Here is a 12,385-nt window from a genome sequence, read left to right as displayed (position 1 = left end):
CAGTGCTGATTTAAGGAAGGGGAGGGACAAACAATAGCCGCCAAGCACTAAAAGTAGGAGCCCAGAGCCTCCCTCAACTCTGACCTCACTGAGTAAACTGGATTTTATTTTCCCATACTTTCATTTAGGGCTGTATCCTTCATTATATGTGAGCAACACTGCGGTATAGTAAATCATGAGATGGGAATGAAGCCTGTAATTTTAATTAACGTATTTTAGAATGTTTCTGGTCTGCATGCATTTGATCAACTCTTCATTCACAGAGAGCGATTTTTCTTCCCATGTAACGCTTGACATCCTCATCTCTTTAATGAAATACTGTATTTAATAAAATGCATTAATATGACTTGTCAGGAATTCTTCCTCAAATACCTGCATACGGAAACTAGAGAGCACAGCCGGACCAGGTTCAGTTGAGGTAAAAGGGAGACTTCCTGTTATGGTCCTGTTTCTGGTTTCCCTGTTCCCTTCGTCCCTCCTGCTGCCAAACGGAGGACCGGCACCATTACCCCCACTCCTGATCCCCCTTCAGTGCGCCACCGCGCCCTTCAGGGGCCCCATCTGGGGAGCAGGCTTGGGGCACTCGCATACTAGAACTGGAATTAAAGTACATAAATTTATAACTTGAGGAGACACTATTTTTAAATAATGTTTTTCTTTTCCTTTGGACCTACAGCCATTTTACCTACTTATTGCATGGCAAACAGAGGTTCTAACTGACCCGACTTTGGTGCTGAAGGACAGGGAGACTGTTCTCCTCTGTTAGCCAGGCAGACCAGCCAGTCATCCGCGCGCCCGTCCGTCAGCCAGACACGTGAGCAGGTAGTTACAAAGCAGAATAAACCAGCCCCACCAGGAGGTCTCGGACAGAGCACCATTCTGATTTTCTTTGTACTCCCCGGACTTCGTGGAGTCAACAAACACTCTTTGCCTTACAGACAGTTACCAAGTGTATCTGAAGTAAGTATGAAAAAATGTATTATTAGGCCAGCAGACACGAGCTTCCTCCGTGTGTGCCTGGAGGGGTTCTTTCCCACCCTCCAAATGGCCCGGCCAAAGGGAGAAGGAGGCCGCTCCCTGCCCATCCCACGTGGCTCACGGGGCTTCCTCTCAGGTAACGTTCTGCCAGAATTTGTCAAGCTTGGGTATTCACTTTTCCCAGAGTCAGGGCAGTGGAGGTGAAGGAAAGAGAAAGGAGAAGAAAAATATCATGCCTTGTGAGATGACGGGAGGGTCGCGTGTGAAACCCAGAGGAAGTCAGTCATCATGGGCCTGGCACCCAGTAATTGCTCCGAAAATGCTATTAAAGACGCTAGAGATGTGCACGCCTCCTTGCTTTTTGCCATGCAGCTATTAGTGCTTAAAGTGAGCCTCTGTTTGCACTTTCACTCGTTGGAAAGATGCTTTTCTTTAAAGAACAATTGAAATGTAGCTTCCTTTGATTATTGCCCTGATCCCCTTCATGGGGAAAATTACTGGTTCCTTCCAGACTCTGTTGCTTCCAACAGAAATAATACTAAACCTGTGGCACTGAGAAGTGAGGTATAAAGCGAGAGTTTGACATCATTCGTGGAGGGAACAATACAGCAGGGTGGGCCTGGTGGCAGGCTTGATCAATTTTTTTTTTAATTCTAAGAAAATCACAATTGATCAGAATTTTGCTTAGTTTTTGTGTTACGTAGAGCTCTGCCTTCAATGCATAAATAAGAAAAACACAAACAGTTCATCCCTAAATTTTAGTCTCTTGTGTTTTAATCTCACCAACAGCATATTTACATATACACAAACAGCACATTACATATCTGTACATGCTTTTGAAAAACAATGCTGTGACATAAATCTGTTTTGTCTCTATTTTTTAAATACACTATGAACATTTTCACCATTCAGTGAATAACACTCTATAATTCGTATTTTCATGACTTCACTGTGCAATGTTCTGGATTTTACAGACAGACCACATATACGGGACTGGATGTGAGAAGAGGGCCTGGGATTGGGTATGTTTGGACGTCTCTCCATCCCTGGAAGGAGAGGAGCACCTTGTGCCAGCAGTGATTTCATGGAACTATGGAGAAAAGGAGATGAATAATATTTCATAGGGCATATTTCTCTCTCTCCCTCTTTCTCTATGTAGATATGTATCTTACTTATTATTATTTTATATAATCTTATTTATATACTGTATAAAATTGTTAACATCTTTAGCAATTATAAATAATGCTAAAACATTTATTCTACACATAAAAATTGTGGAGATTCACTGGAGAAGGAATTGTTTCACCAAAGTCTATGCAAAATATTAAGAATTTTTCACATGCATTCGCTAGCATCTCTTTAAAACGTTTCTACCACATTCACAGTCTAGTCAGATGATGTCCCCATTCTTTTCAAAGGCAGCTTTCTTTTCAGATGAAGTGAGCAGGCAGGGGCGGAGAACTTATCTTTCATTTTCCAAATAACTTTTTTAAATTGCTACTGAGCATAAATATTTTACATCATTTCATTTCATTGGGGGGGAGGTTAATCTATCACTTACTGAAATTGTGGAGACTAATCATTTGTCTGTAGTGTCTAATCATTTGTCTGTAGTGTATGTGGCACATAATTTATTTAGTGTAAATCAGAGTAGCAAAGGTGTGTTTATGCACCACAATTTTGTAAGTGCATATCTTTTCTCATTTTAAATGTATTATTTAACTTAAATTTCATTCTCAGCAAGAAGGACTTCTTTGCATAGGACTTTTTCACCCAGAATATTCTTTGATACAAACCAAGATTGGTGCTCTCAGAAAAAAATTTAAACACCTGTTCAAATTTCTCACAAATGAGAGAAAGGGAAATTTACCCTTAAAAATGGCTCCCTGTGCCGGATGAGATAGTCAGACAGCAGAGAGTTAAACCAAATGAAATCGCCAGAGTGCACATTATATTTGGCCCAAATTGCATTTCCTGTGCTTGCTGGAGTGATTGACTCTTAACAGGAAAATTTGCTGCCTTTCACCATTAATAATCCACACTGTGCCTGCTTTCCTACTCCTCCAGCCTTCTTCTCCAAGTACACGCCTGCGATCATCAGAAGGAATGTGGTACCACCCTCCACCCCTGTCCTGTGTGGAGCCAGGGGGAGCGGCTGCATGCTCCTGTTAACAACACGGCTTTCAGGACTCTCCTTTTCAAGAAGGAAGTGGTATTTAAGAGGCATTTTCCTAATCTCTTCCTCTATTTCACCCATAAATTGGCCAAAGTTTCAGCATATAGATGGTGGCCCCCTTCCTGGCTCCTGCGCTGTAAGTCTGTGTGGAATCCACTGCTTGTTCATTGTGTGGTTACCATTTTGTGGAAGCTTCTATTCTGCCCTTGATTACACCAATCTTCTGCCATTGCATTCTGAGAACTTTTTATAGGTACATTATTTTACTTTTTTGTTTCTTGTTTCATACTAGAATTACTTGAATTCTATGTAAACCTTGAGATTGAATCAAAAGCTATACACGTGGTCTCTTCTTGCCAACATTTCCGCTCATTTTCTCCTTGCGTGTTGTTAGAGTCACGGGGTTGGTGGCTGAGTAGACTGAGGGGAGAGGACTGTAAGCAGGGGTCGAGCAATCTTTTCAAGGAAAGGTATCTTCATGGTTTGCCAGAGAAAGTCAGCATATTTTCAGTTAATTTTTATGGGTCCATTATTATGTGTTTGTTGAGCCCTATTCTTGATTCTGGAACACTAGTGGTGATAAGACAGAGAAGTTCCCTTCCTTGCAGGCATTCATGCTGAGGAGGGAGTCAAGACTCTCAGCACGAGTAAGTATAAACAAGCAAGATAATCTTAGATATAAACAAGGGACATGAAGAAATAATTTAGGGATACGTGGTGATAAGGTGATGAGTAAAATATACTTAAAGAATATGTTTTTAAAAATGTATTTTCTTTTTAGAGAATTCCACCTGCTGGGTTACAGCTTATATTGAAAACTGGAAGGAGAAAGCAGAAGCGAAGTTGAAGAACATCGATGATAATATGCTCAGAAAACATAGAAAAGGTCTGCACCCATTATATAAAGATTGAGGAAAAAAGGAAAAAAGGAGGGAGAGAGAAGAAGGAAGAGAAGGAGGGTGGACAGGGAAGGGCAGGAAGGGAACCAGAGGGGGGAGGGAGGGGCAGGGAAAGCAGGAGGGGAAGAGAGGGAAGGGGAGGGAAAGGGGACACACAACACTGAGAACACTGGAGCTCCTGGATATTTGGGATAGGAACAGATTTTTGTTTAAATACATAAATAAAACTTGTGAGAGTACTGTTGAATTTCAACCAAAAAGCAGAAAAGGAAAAGAAATGAAACTAGAAGAAAAATATAAGAAATGTAGACTATAAATCCAGGAGATTTCAAATTAGAACAGTCAGAATGCTGGAAAGAGGAATTAAGAAAATCCTGGGGAAAGCCTCAAATATATATTACAGAAAAGTATCCCAGGATTGAAAGATCTGAGTTATCAAATTGATAGGGCTCACTAACTGCACAGTACAATTAACAACTGTATAAATGTGTACCTATGTAAAATATTAATTCAATGTAGTAAAATTTCAGAATATCAGAAATAAAGGGGAGAACTTAAAGTTTTGTTCTAGAAAGAACAGTAAAATATAGTCGCAGAGTAAGAATAGCATCAGGTCTGTCTACTAAAATGCTGGAAGCTAAAACATGGTTGAAGAATGCTTTCAAATTTCAGACGGAATATGGTTGCCATTAAGAATCTATATCTGGTATTATTTAATTTTGAAGGTGGAATAAAGAAATGCTCAGACATGCAAGTTATCAACTAATTTGCCTTTTTGGCAACTGATGGAAAGTATTCTCTGGTAAAAAGTGGTGGGAAACAAGAAATGCACAGGAGGTTGCCTTCTCATTTGGTTGGCTGCCTCCTTTGCTGTGCAGAAGCTTTTTAGTTTGCTGCCATTCCATTTGCTTATTTTTGCCCTTTGCTTCCTGTGTGTTGGTGTCATATTTGAAAAATCATCATCAAGACCAAAATCAAGGAGGTTTTTCTTCATTGTCTCCTAGGAGTTTTATGCTTTCAAATCTTACATGTAAGTATTTAATCTATTTTGAGTTGACTTTTGTGAGTGATGTAAACAGGTTGAAATAATCAACAAAATGTAAATCAAACCCACAATGAGGTGTCACCTTACACCTGTTAGAATAACTATTATCAAAAAGACAAAAGTAAATGTTGGTGAGAATGTGAATAAAAGAGAAGCTCTGTTTACGTTGGTAGGAATGTAAATTACCGTATCCATAAGGGAAACAGTAAAGAGGTTCTGCAAAAAATTTAAAATGTAACTGTTAAATGATCCAGCAATCTGATTTCTGGGTATATATGCAAAGGAAATTAAATCATACTTAAAAGAACTATTTGCACCTCTATGTTCCCTACAGCATTATTCATTTTCTTTATCCATCTGTTAATGTACACTAAGGCTATTTCCATGCCTTGTAAATAATATTATTATCATAAATAATAATCCATTATATATAGAATGTATTTTACATATAACATATTATATGTGTAGATATGATATATGTAGATGAAATGTAATGGATTATTATTCATCATAAAAAAGGAAATCCAGCCATTTGTAACAACATGGATGGACTTTAAGATAACTTTAAGTTATTTTAACAGGAGCGAAGTGATATCTTAGTAAAATAAGACAGAGAAAGACAAATATTGTATAATTCCATTTCTGTGTGAAATCTCAAAGTGTCAAACTGATAGAATCAAAGTAGATTGGGGGTTGCCAGGGTTGAGGGGTGGAAGAAATCGGGAGAGTTGGTCAAGAGGTACTTTCAGTTATGAAATGCACATTTAATACATAGCATGAAGACAGTAGTTAACAATACCGTATACTTAAATGTGTAGTTAACAATATTGTATACGTGATACTTGCTAAGAAAGTAAATCTTAAATGTTCTCACCACACACACAAATAAATGGTAATAATGTGAGGTGCTGGCTGTGTGGACTAACGTTATTGTGATAATCGTTTCATAATATATACATATATCCAGTCATCCTGTTGTACACCTTAAACTTACACAATGTTATTTGGTAATTATATCTCAATAAAACTGGTGGGGGACTGTTCTGGAGCTTTCAAATTTCACATGAAAAATAAGAATGGAAAACATCACAGTGAATTTTATCTTGAATAGATGTTTTAAAAGTATGTACTAGTATAAGATTGATAAAATAATAATTAAGCACAAACCGGAAATCGCTTCGAATGTTGAGGTGGGCCCTTTCCTCCTTTTGGATTGATATGCGAGTCTGTCTCATCGCTGATGTTCCCATGTGAGATGAGTCTGGTCAGGAGAAACCTGGTGGGGCAGTGGGGATGTGTGAGATGCACACGTAGGAAGAGGGAAGTAGGGAATGATGTATTGACAGACTATCATGCTCTGTCTGTCTCTTCTAGTTAAATATTAAGCAAACGGGTTTGAGAGAGCGCCAAAGGGTTTGCCTCTGGGACATTCAGATATCAGAGCCGACAGTTCCCACCAACAAGAACCAAACTCATTTATTTACTATTTTAAACCAGATGTCCAAACACTAACAAATGAAAAAGGGAATAGACTAGGCTTACTCTTCATAAACCTATGAGAAGACTATTAACATTTTAGAATGAAACAGAGTTTTATCTGAAGTCCTTATTCGTGTCACATGTGCATGTAAAAGCCGTTTCGCCCGCCTTTCCCAAGTGCTCCGGGCGTGGCTGCCCGCTCGTGCGGAACACTCTCATGATTCAGGAAGTCGCCTCGTTTCCCCTTTCACTCTCCCCCCTCCCCTCCCTTTCTCGTTCTCTTTTGCTGCCTCTTCTACACTTTAACAGCCTCTTGTACAAAGGATCAGTGTGCATCTTGTAAGTATGTGTTTTAGCCAGCAGTGGAGAGGAAATGAAAGTTATTGATGATCAGGTCATGGTTTTACCTCAGCTTAATCGTATTACCCAGTGAAGAGTGATTTTTTCAGGGCCTTTTGGGTGTGAGGAAAAGTAATGCCATGTGTTCATCTGTCCTGTATTCAGGGCCGCATTTATTTTATTTCCCCACCTGCAATTGCTATGTTTGAAAAAGATTGATAATTTTGCATTATTCCTTGTATTAGAGGAAGATCGGTAATATGTAACGGTCTGTTCAGTGAATAGCATGTAAGCTTTCATACACCCAGAGGAGCAAGAGAAAGTTACATGAAAATAAACAACTGAAGGGGATGTGCTATTTATATCAGTGATCCTAGAGAGAATATTCCCTTTATTTAATGACTGTAATTGCATATAAAGCCCCATTTAGTGCCCATTAAAAATCATGAAAAGAGTGTCCAGTTGAAAGCATTATCAACTTCCCTTTGAAAAATCATTTTGCAATGTGTCATATTGGATGTCAGGGACCAAACAGGGCTTAAAATTTAAAGATGTGTTAATGTCCAATATAAGAAAGGGGCCAAATAAAATAATTTACTCAAATTAGTCTAAGTGAAGTAGCCTGAAGGCAATCCAGTAATTCCTGGAATTTACAAATTCCTTACTAATAAGTTCTGATAGTTAAGGAACTTTAATATAATTATTAGCTTTGGGAGATATCTACATTTGCATATTACAAAATCAAACTTACTTAGAATAATACTAATCCAATAATTAAAGCATTTCTGTTTAACTGGCAACTATTTCAGGACTTAAGATATTGGTTAGGAAGTACACATAAATGACTACCAGTCTCTAAAATCTATGCCCTTTGCTTCCTGTGTGTTGGTGTCATATTTGAAAAATCATCATCAAGACCAAAATCAAGGAGGTTTTTCTGCATTTAAATACTAAATCATTTACTTACTCATTCACTCAAACCATTGTTTACTAGGTACTAAAGAAGCTGTGGTAAGCAAAACACAGGCCTTTCAAGTTTGTATTAGAATAGTAATCAAAAAACGATGTGCTATAGCAGTGATGTGACAAAGGAGTATATGGAGTGACAAGAATGTATATGTAACCTCCTACCCATGGCACTAAGGCTATGGGACATCTCAAGTTCAGATTAAGGTCACACTGGAAAAGCACACACCCGTCGTCGTGGTTGTCCTTAGCGCCTCCCAGCTGAGCCAACATAACAGCGATCCACGTCCCATCAGAGGAAGCAGTATTGCCAGGACACTTGGAACACATCGGGACCTTGATGGTGACTGATAGGCAACCAAAACTGGAACTCCAGCCACAGGTCCTTCCCTGATCTAATGGACTCATGGCATCTGAGGAGTGGCAGCATTTGTCCATTGGTCCCAACTCTGTCAAACGGATGTTACAAGATGATTTAAGACACAAGAAGACTCATAATGTGTACAGAAGACAGACTGACTGGCCATCATGAAGGCCCTCCGGCAAGAAAAGAGGAGAAGTAATGGCCACAGAGGTGGCTTTAAAAACAGACTCTGGACCAGTGTCCTCAGCGGCACACAGTGAAATGAATAGAAATTCTACTTGAGTGGCCTACTTATCAAACTTCCCTAACAGAAAATGCTATTCTGGGATACTCACCACAACCACTTTTCTTTATAAAAGATATCTACCGAAGATGGTCCCTGGCAGAGGCTACCTCCTGAAAAATAATTTACAAGAAGTTTCCTCCAGTTATAAATAGATAGCAAGTAAAAAATTCCTGCTAAGTTTTTAAGAGCTGTTGATCACCTCTCCTACCAAGTTAAATCATTAGTTTATTTTCCAAAATTACTTTCTCCGTTTACAAGATTGTAACGAGTGTGTGGTATCAGCATACCATGTCAGTCAAGCAGTTTTATTCTTCACTCAGGCAAGTTCCGACGTAGAGTCACAGAGAAGCAGATTGGTTTCCTTCCCCAGAAGGCTCCATCTGCTGTGTGATATGAGTAGGGAAAAGTGCAAGGAGATCTACTAGCTGGGAAGGAAGGGAGCACATCTGGAGCACAAATCAAGACAAAGGCCTTCCTAGAACAGCAGGGAGCCGGTGAATAAATTCATTTTGAGAAAGTTTCCCTGAATTAAAAGTAATCAGAGAGTACAAAATTCCCTGAACCAGTATGTGAATTGAATAAGCATCATTAGAGATGACCACTGGGACACTTGTGTTTATGGGTGGCGTACATTAATTAGAAAGACAACCTTCTGGAGGAAGATGAAAGTATATTTTATCTTTCTCCAGATTATTATTAAAATGAGATTTGTAAAAAAAATCATAATATTTGGTGTTAATTATTGAGTACCCAATAAAGAATATGTACAAAAAAAATTGATACAAATTAAAACAGATTTTGTTTGTTTCTTACCTGGAAGTATCATCAGTTTTTACAGAGCATTAAAAATACTATGTATGGTATCCATTTTCTCAAAATTAAAGGTATTTATAGGGAATACACCACTTACTAGGCACAGCCTAGAGAATAAAAGTAAAATGACAAACAATACATTATTACCTTGGAAAATAAAGGACATCAGTGAAATGGAATAAGTAGGTATTCAATTCAGCCTTACTCAGATTAATGAATAGATATTTCAGTTTTCAATAATTTAATGATGCCATAAAATAATAGCTTTTAATTATGTGTGCTTTGTATGGCATTTCAAATAATTAAAACATTAATTTACAAGTCTCTCTCAAGCTATTTTTACTGGAGACAGGGTAATAAAGGGAAAAATCATTTACTACAATACTCATAAGATTAAAATCTTCACACTCTAAACTTATTGTAAAAGGCTCTTATGTTTTATTCCTCTGTATAGCTCAAATCAATTAAACTAGTGGATAAATAATGCTTCCTGTAAATAATGCAAGGAGTGTATTTTGCTAGTATCACATTTCCTCCATGAGAATGAGTGAATGGTTATCTATGTTAGATATGTAATCAGTAATGTTGCATCTTAAAACAGGAAAATACTGCTGGAGACATACTTATTAAATAATCCAAGAGTTACTTTGTCAAGTTCGTGTAAACATGTATATCTCCCTCATTAATGCATTAAAAAATAAATCTCTGTATATAGATATAGATAGATACAGACCTAAAGGCAAATGTCTACCTGCCTTTAGGAATATATTTGTAATTAATTTATTTCAAAGAAAACCATGAATAATCCTGTAAAAGTATTTTATATTTGTTTTTATTTAACTTATGACCAAAGTAATCCAACTGCCTGGGTCCCCTACAATAAACTCTTCTAATGTTATTTTTATGACAAAACTTGATAAAACAAACTATTATTTGACAAACTAAATAAATCAAATATACACTTGTATTTAGGGAGGGGGGAATGGAGACAACTGCAGTTCAAGGAGAGGAAACTATAAACAGCAACAAGGAGGGTGACACAGGTGCGTATGCCCAAGAATGAGTGAATATTCAGTATATGGAGTCTTCTGTGTCCACTGACTCTAAAGTCTTCAAAAGTTCAGGACTGGCCCAGCTTGAACCCCTCATATGAACGCATGAGTGCCATTTCCTCACCGGAAAGCAACCTGATGAGCATCATTTTAGGACTGATTAGCCATAGGTAAGTTCATAAATAAGCTTTACCTCAGAAAACTGGTACCGAGGTGGAATCTGTGAAGGAGCCCTTGACCAAAGGGAAGTCGAAAAGATGCAAGTGAAGATAAACAGACTCAGTATCTCATGGCCACTACATGAACTGGTTTAAGGAAGAAATGGCACAGTACATATAACAGAGGCTTTTCTAGGGCTGAGTGTCATGCATGCCATGCAGTATAATTGCGCGACAAAAAGTGTTTGATTTTTAGTCTAAACTTTAAAATAAACAACTTGGTTGATGTGGAAGACACAACTGGCTGTCTACACAGAGCTGTTCCCTCCTCTCTTCAGAACTGAGCCCTAATTTTCCTCTACCTCTGAGCAGTTATAGCCTTAACGGGAAGCTGGGATCTTCCCAGAGCCATGAGCTGCATGCTCATCAGCCTCGGCCACTGACAGTGGTCTTTCCCCCTTACTGGGTGTGTGGTTTCAACAGGTTTGTGAAACAAACTCTGCCCAACAGATAATAAGGAAAGTTTGCTGGAAAGTGCTAGGAAGGTTTTCCTCATTCTTGCTTACAGACTTAAGACAGTCTCTGTTCTCCCTCTTTGTGCACACAGCAGTGTGAATGGAAGCAGCCATCCCAGCGCTATTAGGAGAAAGCCCAGAGAATTTCAGAGATGAACCAGAAACATGGTAATACTGAGTGTGTAAACAACCATTGCCCCTTACCTTCACATTTCCTTTTTTATGTTATAAAAATGTCTTTGTTGTTCGTGCCACTGTTAATATTCCATTCTGTTGTTTGCAGGCAAAGACGTATGCTAGGATGTTGAAAAGAAGGTGGTGAGACTATAACAGCAGGTCAAGCTAAGATTACCAAGGAGGCAGAAGCCAGAGTGAGGGGTGTGGGCTTTAATAGGGGAACAGCGGGGGCCATTGATGGGTTTTAAGCACGAGAGTGACATGATCAGAGCTGCACTTTAAGGGATTAATTTAGAAGTTGTGTGTGGGAAGGACTTAAGAGAAGGCTCAGAACATGTCACCACTTGGAAGGCATTATTGAATATTCATAAAAACTAGTTTATTGCTCAGCATAAATAATTTTTAAACACAAAGTAAAATACAGTATGTGTTGCCATGGAAGTGACAAAGCCTCGGAGAGATAATGACAAGCACAAAAGATGGTGCCATTGTAATTTAAATTAGTGTAAAGCTTTCTAGAATTTAAGTACACTTTCAGACAGAGTATTTTGAATACACAAGGAAAAGATTATGGTTATTTTATAGTTCTACTAAGAAAGAAAATAGCAAAAAAGCTTTTTGCATATGAGACCTACAAAGCTAAACAAGATCAAGTTCACACAGTCAAAAAGCTGACTAGGGTTTGGAAGAGCCATGCGTTGATCAATAATGCAGATCCCCTGCAGAGCACAGTTCTGGTGTCAGGGTTAGCACTTGTAGTGGCTGTAAATGTTCTGATCATGATAATCACAGCTACAGTTCGTTGATCCCAATTAAATGCTAAGCCTGTATATAGTACACAGGGACACACAGAATCCATCCTTCACTATTATTCACATTCACTAGTGGTGATTAAGTGTAATAGGATAAAGGGTAAAGAATACATCACTGCTGTGGTCAGAGATGGAGGAACACCATTAAACATGAAACAAAGCTATGAAATACATAAATGGCTAAATCATAATTATGCCAACATTTTCAAAAGTATGAATTAAAAGACAATGGGTATCTGGATATTAATCTAAAGGAGATAAATATTTCAGAGTTCAAAATCTGAGAGAGGTTTTGAAGAATCACTTAACAGGGAAACAACTTTATC

Source organism: Manis pentadactyla, chromosome 7 (assembly GCF_030020395.1).
Source record: "Manis pentadactyla isolate mManPen7 chromosome 7, mManPen7.hap1, whole genome shotgun sequence".
NCBI lineage: Eukaryota > Metazoa > Chordata > Mammalia > Pholidota > Manidae > Manis > Manis pentadactyla.
This window is presented reverse-complemented; position numbering follows the sequence as displayed.